This window comes from Manis javanica, chromosome 10 (assembly GCF_040802235.1).
Source record: "Manis javanica isolate MJ-LG chromosome 10, MJ_LKY, whole genome shotgun sequence".
NCBI classification, from domain to species: Eukaryota; Metazoa; Chordata; class Mammalia; order Pholidota; family Manidae; genus Manis; species Manis javanica.
In genome coordinates, this window is record NC_133165.1 from 99,151,284 (window position 1) to 99,164,941 (window position 13,658).

A 13,658-nucleotide genomic window follows, 5' to 3' on the forward strand; every position below is an offset into this window, starting at 1 on the left:
AAAAGACAAAAGGACTCTGTAACTGCTATGGCTGAAAGGGCTTCGGAAATCCAGCCTGGCTCAGGCGCACTGGAACGTCGTGGTGGCCTCTTCACATCTCCAAAGAACCCATGAGAAAAATGAGGATAGGAAAGGTGCGCAGTCAGATTTCAGCTTTAGCAGGGACTGGTTTTGTTACCATGACTTTCTGTTTCTCTGACAATGGAAAATGAGCCTTACTTTCCTCACAGAGATGTTGTGAGGAAGACATGAAATAATGTCCATGAAAGCTTTTTACATGTATGTAAGGATTTGCAAGTTTATTAGTACAAGTTTCATTCCTCATTTATTGAGTCCCTACCACATATAAGGCACGGTTAAAATTATTATTCCTTCTCATATGTTCTTAAAGAATTTGCCTATCTTTAAAGTGTTCATTCTTACTCAGGAATACTCCTAGGTAAGCTGCACATCAGAATACTCAGTGATCCCTTATAACTTGCTCCTCAGATAGAGATGGGTGGTACACACACTCCAGATGCCCCCTGATTGCTCCTGCCTCTGGCATTCATGCCCTTGGGTAATACCCCTGAGGGTAGGCAAGGTCTGGGATCTGCTTCTCAACAGCAGAATAAGGCAAAGGCGATGGATGTCACCTCCATGGTCGTGCTACATAAGACTGTGACTTCTATTTTGCTGGCAGATTCTGTCGATTCTCTTAATTTCTGGCTTTGACAAAGCACATTGTCATCAGTGCAGTGAGAGGCCCCTGTGGCAAGAAACCAAGGGAAGCCTGCCAACTGGGTCCTTCAGGCAAGAAATTGAGGGCGGCCAGCAAGGAACTCAGACCATCAGCTGACAGACCACAAGAAACTGAATCCTGTCAACAAACATGCAAGCTTGGAGGGCGAGCCTAGATGACGGCGTTGCCCTGGCTGACACCTTCGCGACAACCTTGAGAGTGAGCCTAAAATAGGTGCCCCAAGCCAGGCTTGGAACAAAACAAAACTGGAGGATGATCAATTTTTTGCTTTAAGCCACTAAATTTGTGGTAATATTGCAGCAACAGACTAACACAGGACCTAACCAGAAGAAAGCGTGACTTCAGCACCTCATCAACCTGTGAGGGTTGTGAAACGAAGATGGTTGACTTCTGCTTGTCACAGAGGTCGGAAACCTGGTCGTGGGGGCCCGAGCTCTAACGTGCTTGCTTCAGTCAGCCCCAAAAGTTGATCCTCCTACCCCTGAGAGTCAGCCATGCAACTTCGACTGACCTCGCTCTGGGCTTCATCATCCCATCATCAAGAAGCCATAAAGTTATCTCCCAAATACTAAAGAACTTAAGACAAGTACTATTTTTAGCAGTGTCAATCAAATGTCACCCAGAAGGCAAAGTGATATTCACTTCAGTATTTTAAAGGGAAAATCCAGAAGAGGTAACAATAATAGAGATCTTCTATTTAATAAGCAGTAAAAGAAAGAAAAAAAGGAATGTTTTGGCCCTCCAACTCTATCACATCACATATTAAACAAATTCTGGTTTCTGGATAAATGGAAATTTCCTTTGCCTTTAATATAGAATAAAAGGTGATGTGTGGGTGGCAAAACGGTGACGCTTACGGAGCACACGGTATTGTACAGGAGGAAAGGGTGGCAGGCAACTAGAATTACAGAAGCAGAAGAAAATGGTGTGACAAGCAAGTAGGCAGCAGTAGCCACTTTACTCTCCGCCTACGGCCTCTCACAGGCTTTCTTGCGTTAGAGTTACTATGACTATGTTGTTAAAGAAAAACTATAGTTATTTGTCTTTTAGATGTCCTCATTACCCTGAGTCAGAAACTGTGGTGGGGGGGGGGGGGCGCGCTTTCCAAAGACAATCCATATACAGTTGTGAATTATTCACCTGAATAACAATGAGCTGAAGGGGCAATCACTGCGACAGGCTGTCACTTGCCAGAACTTCAGTAAGTGATATGAAGGTTAACATGGTGGAGATCTCAATCTGTCAGCACCCAGTTTCTTGCAGCTGTCACAACTGGACAAGCTCTCTCCTAAATAAAATAATGCTTGCAAGCCAGATTCAATTCAGTGAGACTGGTAAGAAAAATCTGAACTCCGACAAGAGCAGCCTTGCTATCTACGTGGTTTCATAATATAGTTGGTGACAAGGGGTTGGAAATGACAGAACATGTCAGTGTGGACATCTCTCTGTAATCTGGTGAGTAAGGCATAAAGAGCAAAGAACTAAACACATATTGTTCTTATTTAGCATTCTATTAAGGGGTAGGGCAGGTGTATATTTTTCTCATGAGGTACTATTTGGATCCTGTAGTACTTTACTTTGTGGTTGTAATAAATTACCACAAACTTGGTAGTTTAAAACAATGCATATTTACTCTCTTACAGTTCTGGAAGCCAGAATTCCCAAACCAGTTTCACCAGGGTCAAGTCAAGGTGTTGGCAGGACTGCTTCCTCTGCAGGCTCCTGGGAAGAGTCTGATCTTGCCTCCTACAGCTTCCAGAGGCTACGGGAATCCCTTGCTGTCTGTGCCTCGCAGTCCCTTCCTTGATCTTCAAAGGCAGCAGTGAGGCATTGTCGCAGTGCCTTTTTCCTCGAGGAGTCTACTCTTCCTCTGTCTCCCTCTTATAAGGACAGTTGTGATCACATTTAGGGCCCACCCAGATAATCCAGCAAAATCTCCACATCTGTCCTTAACATAAATCACATCTGCAAACCTATTTTGCCATATAAGGTAACATTAACAGTTTTCAGGTGTTAGGATCTGGATATATTTGGGAGCCATTATCCAGCCCTACCACAGGTCCTGTCTCAGAAATGTCTTAATATAAAGCTGTTTGTCTGTGGTAAATTAGCCCATTACTCACATACAAAGCCATCCAAAAGACTGTACATTTAAATTGATTGGAGATTGTAAATCAGTACTTTTTTGGCTCCTAAACTCTTTAGTAATCATTCTCCAAAATTTATGATTCATTACTCTTGATAAGTACAATGTGAAAAAAACTAAACAAGAGCAGATTTACACTAGTCATTCTGACTGGTGTGAGGTGATATCTCATTGTGGTTTTAATTTGCATTTCCCTGATGATAAGTGATGTTGAGCATGTTTTCTTTGTGGGTCAGTTTTATCTTGGAGATTTCATGAGTATGGCAGTGTATCTGTGTGTATGTGTGTATGTGTGTATGTGTGTGTGTGTGCGTGTGTGTGTGTGCATGCGTGCGTTTGTGAGGAGGATGAGGAAATCATATAAAAGCATACTAGAGGTAAATACTTGAAGGATTCCAATGACACCTGTTGCTTTATGCATGGAATTCTGCTATAATAACAAAAGCTGGTGCTGGAACGTACATTTGTAAGCATCAGGCAATTTTAATCCAAAATACCTGGAGCAGATTTTGAAGCAGTTGCTCTGACACCTGAGGATGTTATCTACGTCTAAAGGTGTGTGTGACGTGGACAGGAGAAGGAACTTCTATTAAATGGTACTATGTGTCAGGCACAAAGCTACAGGCTTCACATATTTTAATGCTAATATAATTAAGACTCACAACAACAGATTATGTTGGTATTTGAAGAAGCATAAAATAATACCAGAAAGAATTAGGTAGTTTTTCCATGTTTGCCAGTTTGCCAGTATAGCTAAAATTTAAATCTACATCTGTCAAAACCTAAATATCCATAATGGACTTTTCAGTATACTATAATAGATACAGAACAGGTCAAGAGTCAATAAAACAATGGTTCTTTGAGAAGAGCATCCTACTCCCCACCCCCCAAAAAGTATGAGATAAGGAGAAGATAAGAAGCATTATCCTATACTCCACAACTGACAACAGCTGTAGCTCATAATGGCTGCATAACCATGTGTTGTATCCCACAAATATACAACTTTATGTAAACAGTGTTTCCTATTTCTGGGTTCCTGTCTTACACTGTTCTGACCCTTTCTCTCTTGAATAGGCAGAGAAATTCATGGAATCATCTCTCCTTATAAAAGTAGACTCTACAACAAAGCCCAGTTTCTCACTTCATCTCAGAGGTAGCCTTGTACCTTAATTGAACTGTGATTAACTGCATGGATTTCCACAGTGGAGTTCATGCATTTTTCCCTATTATGGCATCTTCTTTCTAAAGCTGATTTGACTGAGATCTAATATTCCAGCTCAGGCTACTATAGAGATGACAGTGAAAATTTGATCCAACAGGAATATAGGTGATTACAACAATGAAAAAGCATTTATTCATGATGTTGACTATACCATAAAGAAGGCAAGTCCTCATCATCATTGTTATCACCAGACTGCCTTTTGATTTTAGACCAGCAATGTTATCACAAAGGTCCTGCAAGAGGGAGACATGAGGGTCAGAGTCAAAGAAGGCGATGAGAAGGACAAAGACCCAATAGTCTCCATGCATTACAGCATCAACTCAAATCCAAAATCTCATCTAAGTCTTATCAGCTCAAAAGTCCCAAATCCCATCATCTAAACTATCTATTAGTGTTGCTCTGGATGTAATCCATCCTGGAGCAAAATACCACTCCCCTGTGGATCTGTAAAACTAGAAAACAAGTTATCTGCTCCCAAAGTACAATGGTAGCACAGACATAGACTAACCAATAGACATTTCTATTCATAAAAGAAGAAAAAAGAAGGAAAAAAAGAGGTCACTAGTTCCAAACAATTTCAAATCCAACCAAGTAAACTCCATTAGGTTTTCAAGGCCAAGAATAATCCTCTGTGACTAGAGGCTCCACCTTCTGGGCCCAAGGCTCTGCCCTATGAGACCCCTGTTCTGACTCAGAGTCATTCTTTTTGTTTTTTCATGAAGGGTAGCATCTGTTTTCAGCTGGGTAAGTGGTGTTATTAGCTTGCTTCCTGCCTGTAGAATTTTAGAAGTCCAACAGCCTTTATTCATTTTGTTCTTTCTCTATCCTTTTCAGTCCAGACTTCCAGTGTTTCTGCTGATATTACATTCTCAAGAAACTTGTGAATCTCCAGAAGATCAGCCACAGGGATTCACTCAATTAAACAAGAAGCTCGTACTCAAATACATGCTGGATAATCCCATCTTCACTCTTGGTTTCCACTGAGATGTGTGAAAGGATCCATTAGTCATATGGTTAATCTCTTGCAAATCACCCTCTGAGATTTAATTTTGACCTTTGTCCAAAAGGCTTCCAAGGCACTAGCAAAAGACTAAGGCACACCCTTGGCTTTCTCTACATAGCACATTCTTCTGACATTAAACCTTCCAATTTTAGCATCTTTTGAGAGCTAGACAGACTGAGAATTTCCCAAATCATCAAGTCCTAGTTCCTTTTTTGTTTAACAGTTCATTCAATCTGTCTTTTTCACATTTTACTATAAACAGCAAGAGGAAATCAGGTCGTACCTTCAACACTTTCCTTGGAAATCTCAGGTAAATATCCAAATTCATGGTTTATGAGTTCTGTTTTCCATATAACCATAGGACAAAAATCTGCTAAGCTTTCTGCCACTAAATAACAAAGAGCCCCTCACTTCCTTCTGAGCCCTAACAAGCAGTTCTTTTAACATCTATATTTCTAACAACAGTGTTTATAATTATTTAAAGATTCTCGAGGACAGTACAGGTTTTTCTTTACCATGTTCCTTACTTCCTTCTCAGCCCTCACTGGCAGTCTTTTATACCCATATTTCTACTAACAGTCTATTCAAGGAAATACAGGCTTTTTCTAACATGCTGCTAAAAATTCTCCTACCCACTACCACTTCCAAAATAACTCCATCATTTTTAGGCATTTGCTAGAGTAGCACTTCACTTCCAGATATCCAAATCTATATTGGTTTCCTATTTCAGCTATAATTACCATAAAGTTAGCTTAAAACAATGCAAATTTATCTTGCTGCTATGGAGGTTAGAAATCCAAAATGAATTATAAACATAATCATCAAGCTGTCAGAAAATACTCATTCCTTCTGAATGCAGTAGGAGAGAATCCATCCATTGCTCCTTTTCAGCTTCAAAAAGCTGGCCCCATTCATGGCTCTTGGCTGCATTATTCAGATTTCTACCTATGTCATCACATCACCTTTTCTGACACTTACTCCTGCCTCCTTCGCATAAGGACCCTTGTAATTATGCTGGGCCTAATGAGATAATCCAAGATAATTTCCCCATCTCAAGAACCATAATTTAATCACACCTGTGAAGTCCCTTTTGCCATGTAAACTAACATATTCTTTGGGGATTAGGATACGGACATCTTTGGGGGGGAATATAAAGAAGTCCCTCACATTTTTTAATCATGAAAAGGTTTTTGTCTTTATCATTAAATTTTTCCTTTTTCTGAATATAAAATTCTAGATCAACAGCTAGATTTTTAGCTCTTTAAAGACAGCCCATTGTCTTCTGGGTTGCATAGTTTGTAAAGTCTATTGTCATTCCTATCTTTATTTCTCTATAACTAAGGAGTATTCTTTTTGCATTAAGTTTTTCACTACATCACTAGGCTTCAGTAAATTGAATATGATGTACCTTGGAGTATTTTTCCTTATGCTTCTACTGCTTGGGCTTTATTGAGCTTCTTGAATCTGCGGGTTTACAGTTTTCATCAAATTTGGGAAATTTTCATCATTATTTCTTCAAATATTGTTTTGATCCCCATCCAACTGGAACATCAATACATGCACAACTTTTACAAAGTACTATACCCAACAACTGCAGGATATACATTCTGTACAGAGCCCATGTAGTACAGGCATACCTTGTTTTACGGTGCCTCCCTTTCTGTGCTTTGCAGATACTGCATTTTTTACAAATTCAAGGTTTGTGGAAACCCTGTGTTGAAAGTCTACCAGCACCATTTTTCCAATAGCATTTGCTCACTTTGTGTCTCTGTGTCACATTTTGGCAATTCTCACAATAATTCAAACTTTTTCATTATTATTATATTTGTTATGGTTGATCTGTGATCAGTGATGATGACTCACTGAAAACTTAGATGGTTAGCATTTTTTAGTAAATATTTTTTTCATTAATGTACATTGTTTTTGTAGACATTACCGCACACTCAAGAGACTACAATATCATGTAAACATAACTTCCTTATGTACTGAGAAACCAAAAAATTCATTTGACTCACTTGTATTGTGATATTTGCTTTATTGTGGTAGTCTAGAACCTTGCAATATCTCTGAGATATGCCTGCATTCACCAAGGCAGACATATAGTAATTCAAAGAAACAGATCTCAGATTTAAAACAATTGGAATCCTACAGAGCATGCTTTCTGATCATAATAAATCCATTAAAAAAAATGCCCCAGAAATTACAAAATCATGGAAATTAAACAACATGCTTCTAAATAACCAAAAGATTAGAGAAGAAATCACAAATGAAATTTGAAATGATTATATACTGAATGAAAATTTAAAGGAACAGTGTATAAAACTAGTTACAGTTAAGGAAGTGCTTACAGGGATGTTGACTTCATTTTATATAGAAAAAAGATGAATCTGAAACCAATATTTTAAGCTTCAAGCTAAGAAAGTAGAAAAAGAAATGTAAATGAAGACTAAAGTGGTTTAAAGAGAAAATAAAGAACATGAATCAATAAAATAGAAAGAAAACTCATTGAGAAAAAAATCAGTGAAACAAAAAACCATTTCTTTGAAAAGAAAAATTTGATAAATATCAAGCCAGACAGATGGAGAGAGAAGACACTAATTAGCAATATCAAGAATGAAAGGTCATCAATACACATCTTACAGATACTAATAGGATGGCTACAGAACAGAAGCAATTTTATATCAAAATTCAATGAATTTGATAGAGTATAAATTAATTGAAAAACTAATTTCCAAAGGTCGGTCAAGTAGAAAATTGATAAAATGTATAGCCCTATATCCATAAAAGTAATTGTATTTGTAGATTGAAATCTTCTCGATATTTATTACTATATATTTTATTCTTTTTGAAGCCATCATTAATGGAATTATTTTCTTAACTTCATTTTCTAAATGTTCATTGCAAGTGTATTCATGACAACCATTTTACTTTGTTTTCTATATAATTCATACTTTTGTTGTTCTTTTATTGTCTTCCTGGGTTTTCTTTTGCATTAAATGAATTTATTGTAATGTGGCATTTTAATGTCTTTTTCCACTATATTTTTCAACTTATTTCCTTAATGGTTGTACTAGAGTTTACCATATATACCTTATCAAAATCAGTTTCAAATTTACACTAACTTAATTCTAGCGAGATATAAAGATGCTCCTTCTATACAAAATTTATACTACCATGCCTCCTCCCAACCCCAATTTTTGTGGTATCATATGCATATCTGTAATGGCACAAATCCATTAATACATTATTATAATTACTAATTATATAATTTTATGTCTTTTAAGAAGCTGAGGAAAGAAAGAAGAGCATTTGTTCCTGTGGATTCTAGATAAAATCTCAAGTAATTTCTGTAGGCCACTATGGCTTTACTTCCACCCACCTCTTCTGGTATTATTGGAAAATATATTTCTATATGTCCAGTGAAACATTATAAACATATTGTTTTACAAAACTGTTTTTTAAATCATTCAGGAGAAGAAAATGAGAAAAAATATGCACTTACACTACTACCTTTTATGATTACACAATTACCTTTACCCATGCTCTTTTTTTGTGGATTCAATCTACCATATCGGATCACTTACTTTCAGCCTGAAGAATTTGATTAAGTATTTCTTGTAAGGCAGGTCTGCTAGCAACAAATTCTTTCACTTTTTATCATGCATTGTCTTTATTTTGCCTCCATTTTTAAAATATAATTTTTTGGATATAGGATTCTTGATTGAGGTTTTGGTTTTGGTTTGGGGAGAACACTTTCAGTATGAACATTCCACTGACTTCTGGCATCCAGTGTTTGTGATGAGAAATCAGCTGTTAATCTCATTGTGTTTCCCTTATAAGAGACAAGTGATTTTTCTCTTGCTGCTTTCAATATTTCCTCCTTGTCTTTGGCTCTCAGCATTTTTACTATGATGTGTCTGTGGATCTCTGTGTTTATCTTACTTGGAGTTGTTTAGTTTTCTGGATGTGCAGATTATTGTTTTTTCAATACATTTAGGAAATTTCAGCCATTAAGTCTTCAAGTATTTCTCAAGTATTTTTCTGCTCTTTTCTCTCCTCTCCTTCTGGTATTCCCATTACACATATAGTTGCTGTGTTAAATCGTATCCTATATTTCTCTGAGGGTCCATTCACTTTTCTTCATTCCTTCACTCTGTTCTTCAGAATGCATAATCTCTATCAATCTATTTTCAAGTTCACTCATTCTTTCTTCTGATAATTCAAATCTATTGTCTAGCCCCTCTAGTGAACTTTTTCACTTATGTATTTTTCAACTCATAATTTCCATTTGGTTGTTTACCATTTCTATTTCCTTATTGATATTTCTGTTTGATGTGAAATTGTCAATATACCTCCCTTTAATACTTTAATAATTTTTAGCTCTTTGAACATATTTTAAATGGCTACTTTTAAGTCTATATCTGTAAATATGACATCTAATCTCTCTCACAATTTATTTTATCTACTTGATTTACAGTAAATGGTCATGTTTTCCTTGCTTCCTTGAATGTCTTTCAACTTTTCAGTGCAAATTGGACACTCTAGGTAATATATTGTAGAAACTTTAGGTATTCCGCTGCCATGGGGCTTGCTATTGTTATTTCCATGTTTGTTTAGTGACTGGCTGGATTATTTTGGAGAAGTCTTTCACCCCTATAGTGTTAAGTCTCTGATGCTGCTTCCCAGCAGGTGTATATTTGCATATGTATGCCCACACTCTCCTTGGTATGACAGTAGTTTTGGCAGGATTCTGTCTCTTTCTCTGCCTATACCCAGTGATCTTCAACAATGTCCTGGTGCCTAAATTACTCAGTAGACTAATCCAATCAACTGCAGGCTCCTTTAAAGGTGCATTTCCCTAAGTCAAGTGTTTGAGATTGGTCCTGAGCCCTCACAGGCTCTTCCAAACTATCTCCTTCCCAGGTTCTCTGCTTTTCCTCCCAGAAAAAATCTCTGAGCCTAGGCTCTGGAGGTAGGAGTAGAGACAATGGTTCACTTTTCTCTGAGTGGTATTTATACTTTAAGAGCTGAGCACTCCCTAGGGATCAGAGAGACAAGATGGCAGACAGAACTCCAGTCTTCTTGAGTTCCCTCACCCAGAATTAAACTATCACCTTGTAGGCCAGGGCAAGGGTGATCAGGATCCTATTATTCCAATCAGTGCCTCAGCCAATGTAGAGAGACTTCACCCCATGAGTGGGGTCTGGGCAGAAGAAGGGAGTCCCACTTCTTGGCCACACTCACTCAAAATTTAACCTCAGCAACAGTTAGCTGGGGAAAGATGAAAAATGTTCATGCTGTGCCCCTGCCAGAAGACAGCCCTCTGACTGGGAACTGTGGGGAGAGAGAACCCTGTTTCTGGTTGTATTAGTCTAGTGTGGAATTTCCATCATGCTAAACTGGGATGAGAGAGGGAAGCAATGGGTCTCAGTTCAGATATCATAAAGTCTCTCTGTTCTTACCAATATATAGATTTCCCTGAACAAATATTTCTTCACTTACTGCATACCCTTAGGACCATTTCCAGAGACATTAAATGGCAATTTTTTAAGGATTTTCCCCAGTTTTGCTGGAGAGTAGGTCCAGTGAGTTCCTCATGCAGTCTTGCCAGAAGTCACCTACCTGGCAAGGTAACTCAATGAGGAAGCTAGAGTCTTTTTTAAACAAAAGTGTTTGACAATGGATATGAAAAAAGAAACTCAAGCCCTCCTCCTATCATATATGAAATGATTTGAAAATAATCATACCCCAAAATATAAAACTAAAAAACTTCTAGAATAAAACATATGAGAAACTCTTTGTAACTATGACTTTGGGATAGGCAAAGATTTCTTAACTAGGACACAAAAAGCAAGACCATACACATACAAAAAAAAAGGCTAAATTAGACTTCATCAATTTATTAAAGCTTGTCTTTCAAAAGATACTGTTTAGAAAAATGGAAAGGCAAGCCAAAGACTATGAAAATAACTTTGCAAGCCATAAATCTGATAAGTGACTTGTTTTAAAGATTATAAAGAATTATTTCTATACTTACTATGGTGAGCATTTCATAATGTATATAATTGTTGGGCCACCTGAAACCAATTTAATATTAAATATCAACAATACTTCAGTAAAAAAATTAAAAACAAAAAAAGAACCATTTTAACTCAATATTAAGAACATAAGCAATTTAAAATGGGCAAAAGTTTTAACAGATACTTCACCAAAGAAGATACACAAATGGCAAATAAGCAAATGAAATGATGCTCCATATAATTGGTTGTCACAGAAATGCAGATTGAAACCACAGTGAGATACCACCATACACTTAATAGAATGGCTAAAATTAAAAAGATTGGTGATATTATATATGACAAGGATGTGGAGCAACTTGAATATTTATACATTACTGGTAGAAAGGTAATTAGGCAAAGCCATTTTGGAAAGTTCCTTAAAAGTTAAACGTACATGTGATATATGATACAATAATCCCATTCTTACATGTTTACACTCCTACAAGTGAAATAAAAACACGAAGACTTGCATGCAAATGTTCATAACTTTATTCATTATAGCCATTATAGCCAAATGTCCATCAACAGGAGAATGGATAAACATATTGTGATAGATCTTTACAGTGGATTAATACTCAGCAATAAAAAGGAGTGATATATAAGTGAAAGAAGCCAGGCACAAAGGACTATACAATTCTATTTATATGAAATTCTAGAAAATACAGTATTATAGTGATAGGAAGCAAATTGGTGACCACCTAGGGATTGGACTGTTGGGTGGGAATAGATAGCAAAGGGGAATGAGGGATCTTTTGAGGGATGATGGAGGTATTCTATATCACTATTGTAGTTCTGGTTACATTACCCTATATCTGTCAAACACATCTGACTGTACTCATAAAGTGACTCAATTTGATTATATATAAATTACATTTTTATAAAGTTTGTTAAAAAGAGCATTAGAAGGAAAATATTAAACAGCTTTATAGTAGGAAAAGATCAGAGAGACTGAAACACTCAGTCCTCATATTGAGTAAGATCATGGCCTGGATATCAGAGATTTAGAAATTATGTTAGCAGATATCTAGTGAAATTGTTGTCAGTCATTATCTTTCAGTTATAAAACTGACATTTCTCTCAAGCCAGATTTGTGAAAATTAGATTTAAAAATAATCATACAATTTCAGCTGGGTATTTCTTTAAAGTGTTCAGAAGTCATAGCTAATCTGGGGTTTTATTGAGCTATTCACTCATTTCCTTTCCTCCTGTGACAGAGTATACTTCCCACCTGACTTGCCACACTTGGCCATGTGACTTGCTTTGGCCACTGAAATATAAGCATGTAGGATGTTTGCAGAATTATAAATGTGCTTTCAGAGTTTGGCTTGCTCTTGGACTTAGACATCAGCACATGACTAGAACCTAGGTACTCCTAGCTCCTTTAAATTGGACCTCAGAATGAGGCATGAGGAACAAATCTGAACTTGCTTCAAAGTGTGGAACTGAACCACAGCCTAAAGCGCAGCCACTTTTGAGTGAGAAAATTAAGTTTGCCTTGGTATGATTATAAGTTTAGTGAAAGTTGGTTACACAAACTTACTGTGGTAATAGTTGACTAACACAATAACTAACATTTGTGGAGAATTTAAATTTTCTAATCACTGAGCTAAAAACTTCACATGTACTACCCATGTAGTCATCACAATGACTTTGTAAGAGAATATTTTTATCTTTTTTTAAATACATGATAAAACTGAAGCACAAATAAGATAGTTGGCGTTACCCAAAGTTTCAGAGCTGGTCCGTGACCAAACAGGATTTACAGCTAGGATATCATAACTCATGTATTCACTTTCTTATTCATTGTGGTCTACCAGTTAGGTGGAGCATTTAATAAGGGCCCAAATTGTAACAGCAGAGTGTTATCAGTAACTGGAAAAGAAACTTTTACTCAAGATGGTATTTTCTATATGTAAGAAAATAGCTTAGTATCTGACTGTAGTGATTGCCCTGATTATCAAGACTCACTTGGGCTTAGAAAAATCTATCCTCTAGTGATGGTTAATAACACTCTAAATAATAGTTAATAACACTCTTCAATTCCCATACACTGTCCCATCTTCTCCACCTAACCTTCATACCTGCATCTAGACAATGACCTAGTTACTCTATGCTAGCCGCTAGGTTGTCAGAGCCTAGGAAAACTGCACTGCGTTGACTCCATTACAGTGTTACTGTTCAAAATGCTGATGGTGCCTTCCCTGTGGCTTTGCACATATTATTCTTATCCATGTTCATTCCCTTTCTCATTCCCCACAATATCCATCCCTAACTTTAATCACTGACATAAGCCCTAACACCTTAGTATCATCCCTCACTCTCAGAGAACCTGCCCCCAATTTCACAGAGAAAGAATATTTTGTGAGATATTAAATTTATCAACTTGTCTACTCTCAGCCTAATACCCATCTTTACTTATTACCCCTTATTCTCATGTTTCAGCTGACAAAGTTCACTCTCATATTCTTGATTCTCTTTCTTCCTAC

General features: G+C 37.0%; 1 protein-coding gene across 14 annotated transcripts in view; it reads right to left on the reverse strand.

Annotated features, from left to right (window-relative positions):
• Positions 1 to 13,658, reverse strand: part of ANKS1B (ankyrin repeat and sterile alpha motif domain containing 1B) — a 995,298-nt gene that overhangs the window by 747,533 nt on the left and 234,107 nt on the right. The window lies entirely within an intron of this gene.